General features: G+C 36.6%; 1 long non-coding RNA gene across 1 annotated transcript; it reads left to right on the forward strand.

Annotated features, from left to right (window-relative positions):
- The first annotated feature begins 3141 nt into the window (after positions 1–3141).
- LOC127415064 (uncharacterized) lies at positions 3142–6500 on the forward strand. The gene is made up of 6 exons (XR_007892902.1): positions 3142–3351; positions 3473–3531; positions 3663–3723; positions 3971–4252; positions 4448–4567; positions 5597–6500. It is a non-coding gene; the product is annotated as an uncharacterized LOC127415064 (long non-coding RNA).
- Positions 6501–11565: the final 5065 nt, after the last annotated feature.

The raw sequence follows: 11565 nt of genomic DNA on the forward strand, positions 1-11565 counted from the left end.
GTGGGGTGCTCCCGGTCAGCAGTGGTGAGTACCTACCAACAGTGGTCCGAAGAAGGACAAACCACAAACCGGTGACAGGGTGTTGGGCGCCCAAGGCTCATCGATGCACGAGGGCAACGAAGGCTATCCTTTCTGGTCCGAACCAACAGAAGGCCTACTGTGGCACAAGTCACAGAAAATTTTAATGATGGAGCTGCGTAGCCGCAGAGTGGTCAGAGTGCCCATGATGACCCCTGTCAAACGTCGAAAGCACCTACAATTTGCACGCAAGTGTCAGAACTGGACCTTGGAGCAGTGGAAGAGGGTCGCCTGGTCCAATGAGTCCCGTTTTCTTTTACATCACGTGAACGCCGTGTACATGTGTGCTGTTTGCCCGGGGAAGTGATGGCACCAGAATACACTGTGGGAAGATGACAAGCCGGTGGAGGGAGTGTGATGCTCTGAGCAATGTTCTGCTGGGAAACCCTGGGTCTGGCCATTCATGTGGACATCAGTTTGACACGTGCCACCTACCTAAACATCGTTGTAGACCAGGTACACCCCTTCATGGCAATGGGTATTCCCTGATGGCAGTGGCCTCATTCAACAGGATAATGCGTCCTGTCACACTGCACAAATTGTTCGGGAATGGTTTGAGGAACATGATGAAGAGTTCAAGGGGTTACCCTGGCCTCTAAATTCCCCAGGTCTCAATCTGATTGAGCATCTGTGGGATGTGCTGGACCAACAAGTCCGATCCACGGCGGGTCCACCTCACAACTTACAGGACTTGAAGGATCTGCTGCTAATGTCTTGGTGCCAGATACCACAGGAAACCTTCAGGGGTCTTGTAGAGTCCATGCCTCGGAGATTAGGTGCTGATTTGGTGGCACGTGGATGTTAAGTATGGGATTTTCACGCACAACAGTCTCTAGAATTTACTCCGAATGGTGCCAAAAACAAAAAACATCCAGTGAGTGGCAGTTCTGTGGACGGAAATGCCTTGTTGATGAGAGAGGTCAACAGAGAATGGCCAGACTGGTTACTAGTCTATGGTAACTCAGTACAATTGTGGTGAGAAGAATATCATCTCAGAATGCTATTCTGAGATGCATGTTGGCGCTGTTTTGGTGGCATGAGGGGGACCTACACAATATTAGGCAGGTGGTTTTAATTTTGCAAAACCTATTTTTGTGGTAATCAACATTATGCCACAAATGCTGTTGATTGAGCTTAACTTGTATTGAACCCAGAATATTCCTTTCAAATGGAAATATATAATTTGTGATATAAAACAATTACAACATTGCCTTAATTGTTTTAATCTCTTTCCTGCAAGCATGTTCGACAGCATCCTAAACAAAGCTCATTGTGTTTAAGAATGCTTCATCTCTTATAATGACTCCTGTTGCATGTTAATAAAGGACTATCTGTACATCCACTATTGAATGTTCATGTCTTGTACAAATGTCACCAATAAATCTAAGTATATTTTTTGTTAGTAAAAGGATTCCTTCCATCTCAGAGGAAAGAGTCTGTTAAGCCTTCGCAGAGTATGTCTCCAGCAAGTGTTGCTATAGCTCTGCCCCGGTCATAGAACGCATTATAACCAACGTGGAAACCCTTAATACCTACAGGGTGAAACATACGTAATTAATTTTCATTATGAGCTTATAGATGTCATTAGGATGTGAGTAGATATTTAATAGGTCTTTTATTTTGTTCCACTTCTGTTCTCAGTACCATTTGGAGACTTTCACAGAATCCAGATCTACTAAATTGTGTCAGGAGCCTTACACAAGCATATGCACATAAGCTTCCTGTGCATAACTTAAAATATGCCATTAATGCATTTATGCACAGAAGTCACTTTAAAGTGTAATGATTTATACGGTTTATTGTTTGACACAATAAATACATGCTTATATTTATTATAGAGTATATATTTGACCTCTCTCATCTCCAAGGCATTTCCCTCCGCAGAACTGCCGCTCACCAGATGTTTTTTGCCGCCATTCTGAGTAAACTCTAGAAACTGTTGTGTGTGAAAATCCAGGAGATCAGTAGATACAGAAATACTCAGACCAGCTTGTCTGGCACCAACAATCATGCCACGGTCAAAATCACTATGATCACATTTTTCCCCCATTCTGATGGTTGATGTGAACATTAACTGAATCTCATGACCCATATCTGCATGATTTTATGCACTGGACTGCCGCCACACGATTGGCTGATTAGATAATCGCATGAATAAGTAGGCAAACATATGTTCCTACATCTGTGTTTTCCCTAATATGTAATAATTGTAATAATAATAGTGAAAGAAGTTTTTTTGAACTAAATCTGTGTGCGGATCATTTTCTTCATTTGAATCTATGCACCTTTTGAACTAAAAGAAGAAAAAATATACAAGAGAGTGCGGTGTAAAAATAACTTTATTGGAATTTCCCAAGAACGCATTATTGTCTTGCAATAATATTGCCCTGCACCATTTGTGCTTCAAATGACATGACTGCATGAATGACACCTCAAATTATGCGGCTTATTGAGATGTGCTATTACTTTTCTTACTGATCAAACTTAAAGGTGCACTTAGTAACTTTTGTCTTCATGTCATTTTGGACTTACACTGACACCTAGTGGCTTGGATGCAGCACCATTTAAAATCAATAGTTTTCAGTTTCAGATGCCATTGTAGAAATGTAGTATTCACAGTCAGCCATGATTACTTGAATCATTGAGTGAAAGTGTCAAATAACAGGACTGTTACTGAGATTAAGTGAGTAGTATTCGGCTGGTCATGTGATCCTAACATGGCAGCCCCCATGTGTGGACCCTCTCCATGTAGAATAAAAACAGCTTTTATAAGGTTACTGATATGACTGGAGTCTTCATTTTAATGTGAGTGGTCATGATTTCCTACATATATTGCAAAATTACAGTTCATGTCTTTAGGAGTTAAACATTTTTAATGAGGAAAAAATGAGTGCACCTTTAAGATTTTTGCATGGCAGAATAATCTCAGAGTTACATTGAAGGAGGGACCCAAGCCATGGAGACCAGAATATCATAGAGACTTTGGGGTGGACAATAAGCAACCTTCCAACACCCTACTGTAGCAACAGTGCAGCATGTTGGCAGCTTGCATGTACAAGCAACTTTCACATCAAGTAATTTGGACTTCTGCTTTTACATTGAACTGCACATGGATCGCAAGACAGGCCAGTAGACTGCTTTTTTTAAACTCAGGAAATAAAGAGTGAAGTGAAAACTCAAACTGAGCTACTGCAGTAACACACTGGGAAATAGTTTGAAGCATAATGAAGCTCCTTTTAAATGCAATTTTACTGGTCGGTTGGTTAGCTTTACGTAAGTACTTTATATTTCTCAAAAAAAAAAAAAAAAAAAAAAAACTTTTTTTTTTTTTACTTCACATAGTATACAGGGAATAAACCACTATATACCTATCTATATAATTTGTTTTATTTAGAGAAATGTGGGGAAGCATATGTTTCTGGATATGGCGATATTTCCGAATCACTTCCTGAGGTCAGTGGGTTTTTTCTGTAATACATGTACTGTGGAACAGAAATATAATGTGCGTGTTTTTCAAATTTCAGCCTTGTCCAAGTTATATCAAATTTTATTCATGAGCTTTTCCATGTGCCTTTATTGACCAGGACAGGAGACAAGAAGATATTGAGAGTGAGTGGGTGTACTTGGATTGGCCCATCAGCCCGGGTATGAATACCTGTCTGAAATTGTTTTCTACCTTCTCCTTCTATATTGAAAGACCTGGAAATAATAAATAAATAACATTAACCCCATGTTTATGCTGACGTGATTCTGGAAAATAATTATGTCTTTATTACCTCTACATTAACATGAGAAACAATAATAATGTAGTAAAACTATGCAATCTATGCAAGATTTAAACTGCTGAAATGCGTAGCATTTTTCACTAGCATGTTGTTGTGTTGAATTTCAGATGTCTTAAAGCCCAGAATTGCAGTGTAACAGCAGATGAAGGACAGAGGTCAAGTGATAGTGTGGTGTATGTTTGGAATGACTGAGCGGTCCGACTGGGGCTCTGTTGATCTGTCAGTGGAGAGTGAACATAACTATACTATGGAGGAATTTGTCTGCTTCAGATATGGTAAAGTGTGTCAGTTTGAGGCAACAGTGAGCCCACCTGTTTCCTTCACCTGTGTGCATGAACTTTATTTGAATGGAGATGTCAAGTACCTGCGCAGCGAGACCTACACATACGGTCAGTATGGTAAAAGTGTGGTAAAAACATGTGTACAAGACATCTGGAATTTTCATTTTAAATTAAGATTAAGTTTTGGAATTCTTCTGTCCCATAATGCACACATAATGAAATAGGACAAATTGAGGCACAGTAGGGTCAATGCTATGCCAGTAGAAACATCTTTTGAATTTATCGTAATCTATGTCCACGTAGCCTTGGATCATCGTGACGGAATATCTTCATCTTACATTGGCTTTTCCTCCTTCATTGTTGTTGGTCTCATTATAATGACTGCTGCCGTGATAGTGACCACCATTAGGAGCAATGCTAAAGGTATGCATTCTTCAAATCACTCATTTAACAGTCTGCATTCAGTTTCAAATATATAGCTGTAACCTATTTATTTATTAATGACAGCACTGAACATTATGAATGGACTGATAATGACAATAGTCAGGTCATTGCTAAAATAATGACAAGGCATACACAAACTGTGCTTACTTATCTTGTGATAACTAGTATCAAAAGGCCCAGTTGGCCATAATCTAGGCAGTTAAAAGAGCTATCTTTTCTTCTTTCTCTTGATGCTGACAACACTGTTATTCATACAACATCAAGCCTAGTTTCTGTTTGCTGAGTGTGGTTCTTCACAGTAAACGTGAAAATGTCACAACAGCTTCTAGTGTGAAATGCATCTTGTCATGCAACATGCTGTACATTTTTATAGACCGCAACAGTGCCTGTGCCCTTTTTCATCTGTCTTGGTTCCAGAAGTATTTTTCCCATAGGCTTTTCATAAAATCCTTCATAAAATAGTTGTAAGCCATGAACCAAACCAACCATCTCCGAGGTGAATCAGAACATTACAAACTTTGCTTTTAGGCAAAAAAGTATATGAAAATTATACAAAAAGACAAAGGTGCAAGACTGTGCATTTAACGTCTTTCACAAGGGCACGAGCTACAATCCCATGAAGCATTGCGAATGATGTCATTGAATAAAAAATGATGGGAATACATAAATCTGTTGATTTTATGTTGTTGATTATACATATAAAAACAATATATTTTATGTTTATAAATTTAGCATTGAAAATCAGTTTGTCTATGATAAAATGAATGGGATTTTTACTTCCGGAACCAGACTGTTGCGCTCTATTGAGGACAACTCTGATTTCTGTTGTCTTTGAGTGGGAGAATCTTAAAAAAGTTCTGTCAGTTTCACCCCCTTATTATAGGTGTTTCCAATGAGTTTTAATTTAGTTCAGAATTAGAAATTCGACCAGTCCTTCACTCTTAAGCTTCAGCAGGGTGGGCAGTTTCTTTTACTGTATTCAACAGACTAATTCAGTGTATATATCAGTTAACACAGGCCCAACTGAGAAGGTTATCGACAATGACTACTTGGATGCCTGAATAATTTAGATTTCTGAAGAAGGAAGAACAGACATGAAGAAATACTCAACTTTCTCTGTTGTATGTTTTATATTCAAATGAATATTTTATATTTCATTAGGATGTGTTGCATACAGTATATACAATTTTTGAAAAATATAATTTTAGAAAAATGTATGAAAGGCAAAATGTATTTTTATATGCATCACATCCGTTTGGTTAAATTTTCAGATTTTTAAAATATTTAGATGATGATTATAATGACTGTATATTAATGGCTTTGGTACTGTCTTGGCATGTTTTTTCACATTTCAAATTTTCCCATTTTAATGCACTTAGTATACTCCCTAGTAATAAATCCTTACTTCTCTTCTGCTTCACTGTTGCTCTTTTACACTTCTCTTTTGGAACTGTTTATTGTAAAAACTTTCATGTTACTGTCTGAATCGCTGTCTAGGATCACTTATGCTGGAGTAGCATTCCTCATTTGTAAGTGCTAATAATACATGTAAAAACTTTACTGTTACTGTTTTCCTACTGCTGTAGATTTAAATAATGTCTACATCCAGTAAGGGGCAGTTGTAGCTGTGGTTTGGTATTTGCCTGAATATTGAGTTGCTTTAATAAGATGGCAATAATCATTATGATTATGCATACTTTTTTAGTGAATGTTATGTGGCTCTTATTGTTAAGCTTTTTATAGATGCAGAGTAATGCAGTATCAAAATCTTTGAATTCTGTATATGAATTTATGAACCACCCTGATACTTTTTAAATTTTCAATCCTGAAAATCTGTTACTCTTGTATTACCGTATATATGAATGCCATTTTATTTGTCTTGTTTTATTACAAATAAAAAGTTATTATTCTTTTTTCCCCTAGTTTGCACATAGTCAAGTCATTTATATTTATACAGTGCTTTTTACAACACAGTGTTTCAAAGCAGCTGCAATATAGCCTGCAGTTAATGTGATGTAATGGGATAATTAATAGTCCAGATAAACTGAGTTTTGAGAAAGGAACACATTTTCGAATAACCATTCATCAGTTGTGAAAAATGGCTTGAATTATTTTGATGTGGATTTTGTTGTTACTGCATTTTCACACAATGGTTATTCTGAAACTCATCTGTCACTGGACAAATCATAAGAGACCTGTTTCAGTCAGAACTCAATTTTGCATTTTGCCTTTGTAGGGCAGTATCATTGCTTATTACATTTCTGTCTAACAGAAAGAATTGTCATCGTTTCATATTATATATTAAATACTTAACAAAGCAGTTCCCATCTGTGTCAAATTTTAGGATCTTAATCTTACATGTTATTGATCTCACCAACTAATATATTTATTTACACTCCATCCTTATTTTCCTCCTTGATATTATTTCTCTCCACTCCATCCTTGCATTTGTGGGGACTCTAATTTGTCTTTGTAATTTGCTTTAAGGCTGTAATTCTAATTGATCTAAAAGTGTATTGCTTTATTTTGTTTCTTAGTAATGGAGGTAGTATACTACCTCCATTACTTCAATCTTATGAGTCATCAAGTCAAATTTATTTGCATAGCGCTTTTCACAACAGCTGTTGTTTCAAAGCAGCTGTACATGAAATTATGTTATAACAGAAAATGAATGAATATAATGCCAATATTAGTTATCTTTAGAACTATTAGTGGTTAAAATTAGTAAACTAAGTGCATGTGTATGATTTTATACAATGTTTTTCAGTTTATTTCAATATATTTTTTTAATATGGGGGAAAGTGTACAATATAGTTATACTGGGTCTTATGATCTTGACAATTACGCCATGTTACGGCAATTAAAGACATTAAATTAGTAGTCTGTGTAACCCCTCCCCCATCCCAAATGCCCACCTATGATATCCCCCAGCCCACCCTAGCATAGCTGTCAGATGCCGGGCCTGATGTCTATGGAGAGTCCTCATAAGGATAGCCGCACCAACGTGCGTGTGTGTGTGTGTGTGTGTGTGTGTGTGTACGTGATACTACAGAATGTATCATGCCTGAAAAATGCATCAACAGGAAACCTGTGGTCTCTGAGTTTAGCTCCTCACAGATGTGATCTTGAGCAAAACTTCTAGATAAAGGGACTTCATTATCTATAAAATGTTATAAAATTTCATATGAAGTTGTGCTGTTTAGTGTTTCTGCGGGCTAGGAACTTTGACCATGTCTACTTTAATTTTAGTGTTGAAGTTTATCTGATGCTTTATCTAACCCTTAATAGGTTGTTGTATCCTGGGGGGTTCAAACATTTGAGAGGCTGGAGGAAGGAAAATACTGAGATCATGTGTCTTTGTAAACTCTGGCATCAACTCAAAATCTTAATCTAAACGCAACATGGCAGCAAGCCATGAGAAAACCACTGACCTTGAGGGAAAAGTTTTACATGTTAACTATATTTCGAGGGACATTATCAGAGAATTGTAATATTATGTTCATGTTTAAAATGTATGAATATTTTCATTTTTCATAATCTGACAGAATCTCAGGGGATACATTGCCCTTTTAGGGGTAAACAAAAAGTTCAGTATATGACTGGAGAGTGTATGGAGAATGGTTGTTTATGTTTTACAGACAATCAGTACAATTTCAGATTACCTTCAGATTTTAAGTTTTTAAGTTTAATTTATTAGTACAAGTTAGTACATCAGTACATCAATAATATACAGCCTTTCTAAAAGCTTAAGATTTACTCCTATGAGAGCCTCAGGGAGCTAAAAGCATCTAGGTAAAACAAAGACAAGAAGCATAAAGAGGAGCTCACAGGCATTCAATTGAGGTCAATGAATAAATATAACACTGATTATGAAAATTAATCACTGATTAGGTTAATGAAACTGGAAAATGTAAGGTGCCCCAACCATACATTATGAACATTCATAATGAATTACTTCACTTTTTACTGTGAAAGTTAGAACAGTAATGCTTAAATTGTGCTTCTCAAGTGATAGTTTAGATCTTTCTTTTAGAGTTTGTGTCTGAGTCTACTATATACTGTATATGTTTTGATACAGGTACAACAGATTCATGGAACAGTCATTATGGCACTTCATCAAGTGAGTAACCTTAATCTATAAACTTTATAGATGAATTCTTCTTAACAGACACTCACAAATAAACTGGGTTACACCAAGGCCTGGATAATATTAGCTCTGCATAATCTTACAAAAATCTACATTTTTACTCTTCTTTGCTAATTTCTGATTTTTAATACATTTTTAACAATGTATTTTTTTTTTTTTGGGTGGGCCTGGGTAGCTCAGCGAGTAAAGACGCTGACTACCACCCTTGGAGTTCACGAGTTTGAATCCAGGGTGTGCTGAGTGACTCCAGCCAGGTCTCCTGAGCAACCAAATTGGCCCGGTTGCTAGGGAGGGTTGAGTCACATGGGGTAACCTCCTCATGGTCGCTATAATCTGGTTCGCTCTCGGTGGGGCACGTGGTGAGTTGTGCGTGGATGCCGCGGAGAATAGCATGAAGCCTCCACACGCGCCATGTCTCCGCGGTAGTGCGCTCAACAAGTCACGTGATAAAATGCGCGGATTGACGGTCTCAGATGTGGAGGCAACTGAGGTTCGTCCTCCACCACCCAGATTGAGGCGAGTCACTACGCCACCACGAGGATTTAGAATGCACTGGGAATTGGGCATTCCAAAAAGGGGAAAACTATGTATTTTTTTTTCTTGTCACTAATATATCAGCACCATATCAGCACACCCAAATATCACTTGGTTTATTTTCTTGAGAAAATGACACTAAAACATTTTTATTGTTTCAATTTGACTTACAATGGACTGACAAAGTTTATTGTTAATTGATGTTTTGTGTTTGATGCCATTTTACAATTCTGTATTTTAGTGTAAATTTGGCAAATCATCAGTATTAAGTGTTGCTTCTGTGAAGTTGGTGGTCTTTTTAATGGTCTGTTTAGATAAACATTATTGTTCTTGATGTTGGTGTTTTGTGTTCCAGGTGTCCCAAAAGCCCAAAATTAGAGTGTACCAGCAGGTGGAGAACAGAGAGAATGTGATGATGATGTGCACGATTGAAACAGACTGGCGGCTGAGATCTTTAAAGCTGTCAGTGAAGGGTGACAGAAATTATACTCTGAAGAACCCAACATGCATTACACGAAATGTGTGTGTGTTTAATGTCACTGAGAGTCCACCTGTTTCATTCACCTGTGTGCACGAGATTGGTGACTATTGGAAAGGCAAGGTCTAATTTGGTGAGACCTACATGCACAGTCACCCTGGTAAGACATAATATACATATTGTAAATCTCTACAAATGTACTGTCTTTTTTTAAGATAACACAAAGTATTACAATGACTATGGTATGCTGGAGAAAGATTCAAAGATATCTTGCTGTGTCATATCTGTTATAGTTAGTGTCAGTATATTATATCAATGCATTCAAGCCAAAATAACTATTGGTTTTATTATAATTTCCATAGTCTTAGATTGTCACAAGAAAGGAGTATCCTCATTCTACATTTGCTTTTCCTCCTTCATTATTGTTGGTCTCATCATAATGACTGCTGCAGTCATAGTGACCACCCTCAGGAGCAATGCTAAAGGTGTGTATTCTTCCAAATACTTGTTATTCATTTACAGCCGCATTTCACGTTAAAGCCCCAATGATCATTGTAAGATCATTTTAAAATAGTGACAATGCAACTTTCAAATGCACCCATTGGTATTTTAGGTGATATTTAAACTTAAATTGTATTTGATTTAATTGATAAATTGTGTGTTTATATCAGTTAACACTCTTTAAATAAACTAAGTAAGTAAATAATGAATGGATGTATATCTGTGTTAACAGAGTCATCAACACCAGTTGCCCACAATGACTACATAGATGTATGAATTATCTGGCTGCTTTCTGAAGAGGGTAATACATGAAGGGGCAAAAAGGCAGTCATATTAGCCAGAACTGCAATATTAATTCAAGAGAGATTTACTTTATTAAGATGAGTTACATATGAATATTTTTGAAACAGAACAGTAACATTTTTAAAACACCATGCTGATTATGTTGATTTTTATATGCTGAACTCCAAATGTTAATGACACTTAGATCATTATAATATTTAATAGTGTACTGCTTCTGTAGGGAATCATTTATTCGTGTCATTTTTTTAATGTATTTTGACTTCTTCCGGAAGGGCCAGTTGTGTGTCTAGCTTTGGTTTATACTAACAGAGTTTTGAATTGTAGCACATTCAAGAGATTTTTGATTTATAAAGATGAATACATATGCATAATTATGATTATTTGCATACTTTACTTGAAAATGAAAATTGCAGGTATCGAATAAACAATTAAAACGATAATCCAAGATCACTATTATGGCTAATGTATTCTAGCTTTTTTTTTAAATCACACTCTTGAACTTTTATGCTGTATGTGAACCACCAAGGATCTGAAATGATTAGATATAATTTTATTCTTTTTTATTATATGTAAATAATAAATTATTATTTAAATAAGACTATTTAAACCTTTTATATTTGCTTTAATGCTGCAGTTTTGATAGTCTGTAGGGGGCAGCTGTGTGTCCAACTGTGGTTTAGTGTTGTCTGAGTGTTGAGTTGTCTGGCTCCTCTCAGCTGTAGTTTATGTGTTGGCGGCAGCTCTCACCAGTGTGAAACCTGACCTGGAAGGAGACAGCTGATTGTCTTCATCTCAGTGTTAAATAAAACAAGTCATATACCCTTCATTCAAAACACAAATAACAAAAATATTCTGTGATACATTTCTAGCTAAACTGTCAAATTCTAAATTCTCCCAAATTGGAATAAATTCAACCATATAACAAAACGTCTATTAGGCTATTCGACATCCTACAGGCATTAGATGCTCCATATTCCAGTTTGGTGAAAACTCACACTTGCCACTATCCAAAAT

Source organism: Myxocyprinus asiaticus, chromosome 24, assembly GCF_019703515.2.
Source record: "Myxocyprinus asiaticus isolate MX2 ecotype Aquarium Trade chromosome 24, UBuf_Myxa_2, whole genome shotgun sequence".
NCBI classification, from domain to species: Eukaryota; Metazoa; Chordata; class Actinopteri; order Cypriniformes; family Catostomidae; genus Myxocyprinus; species Myxocyprinus asiaticus.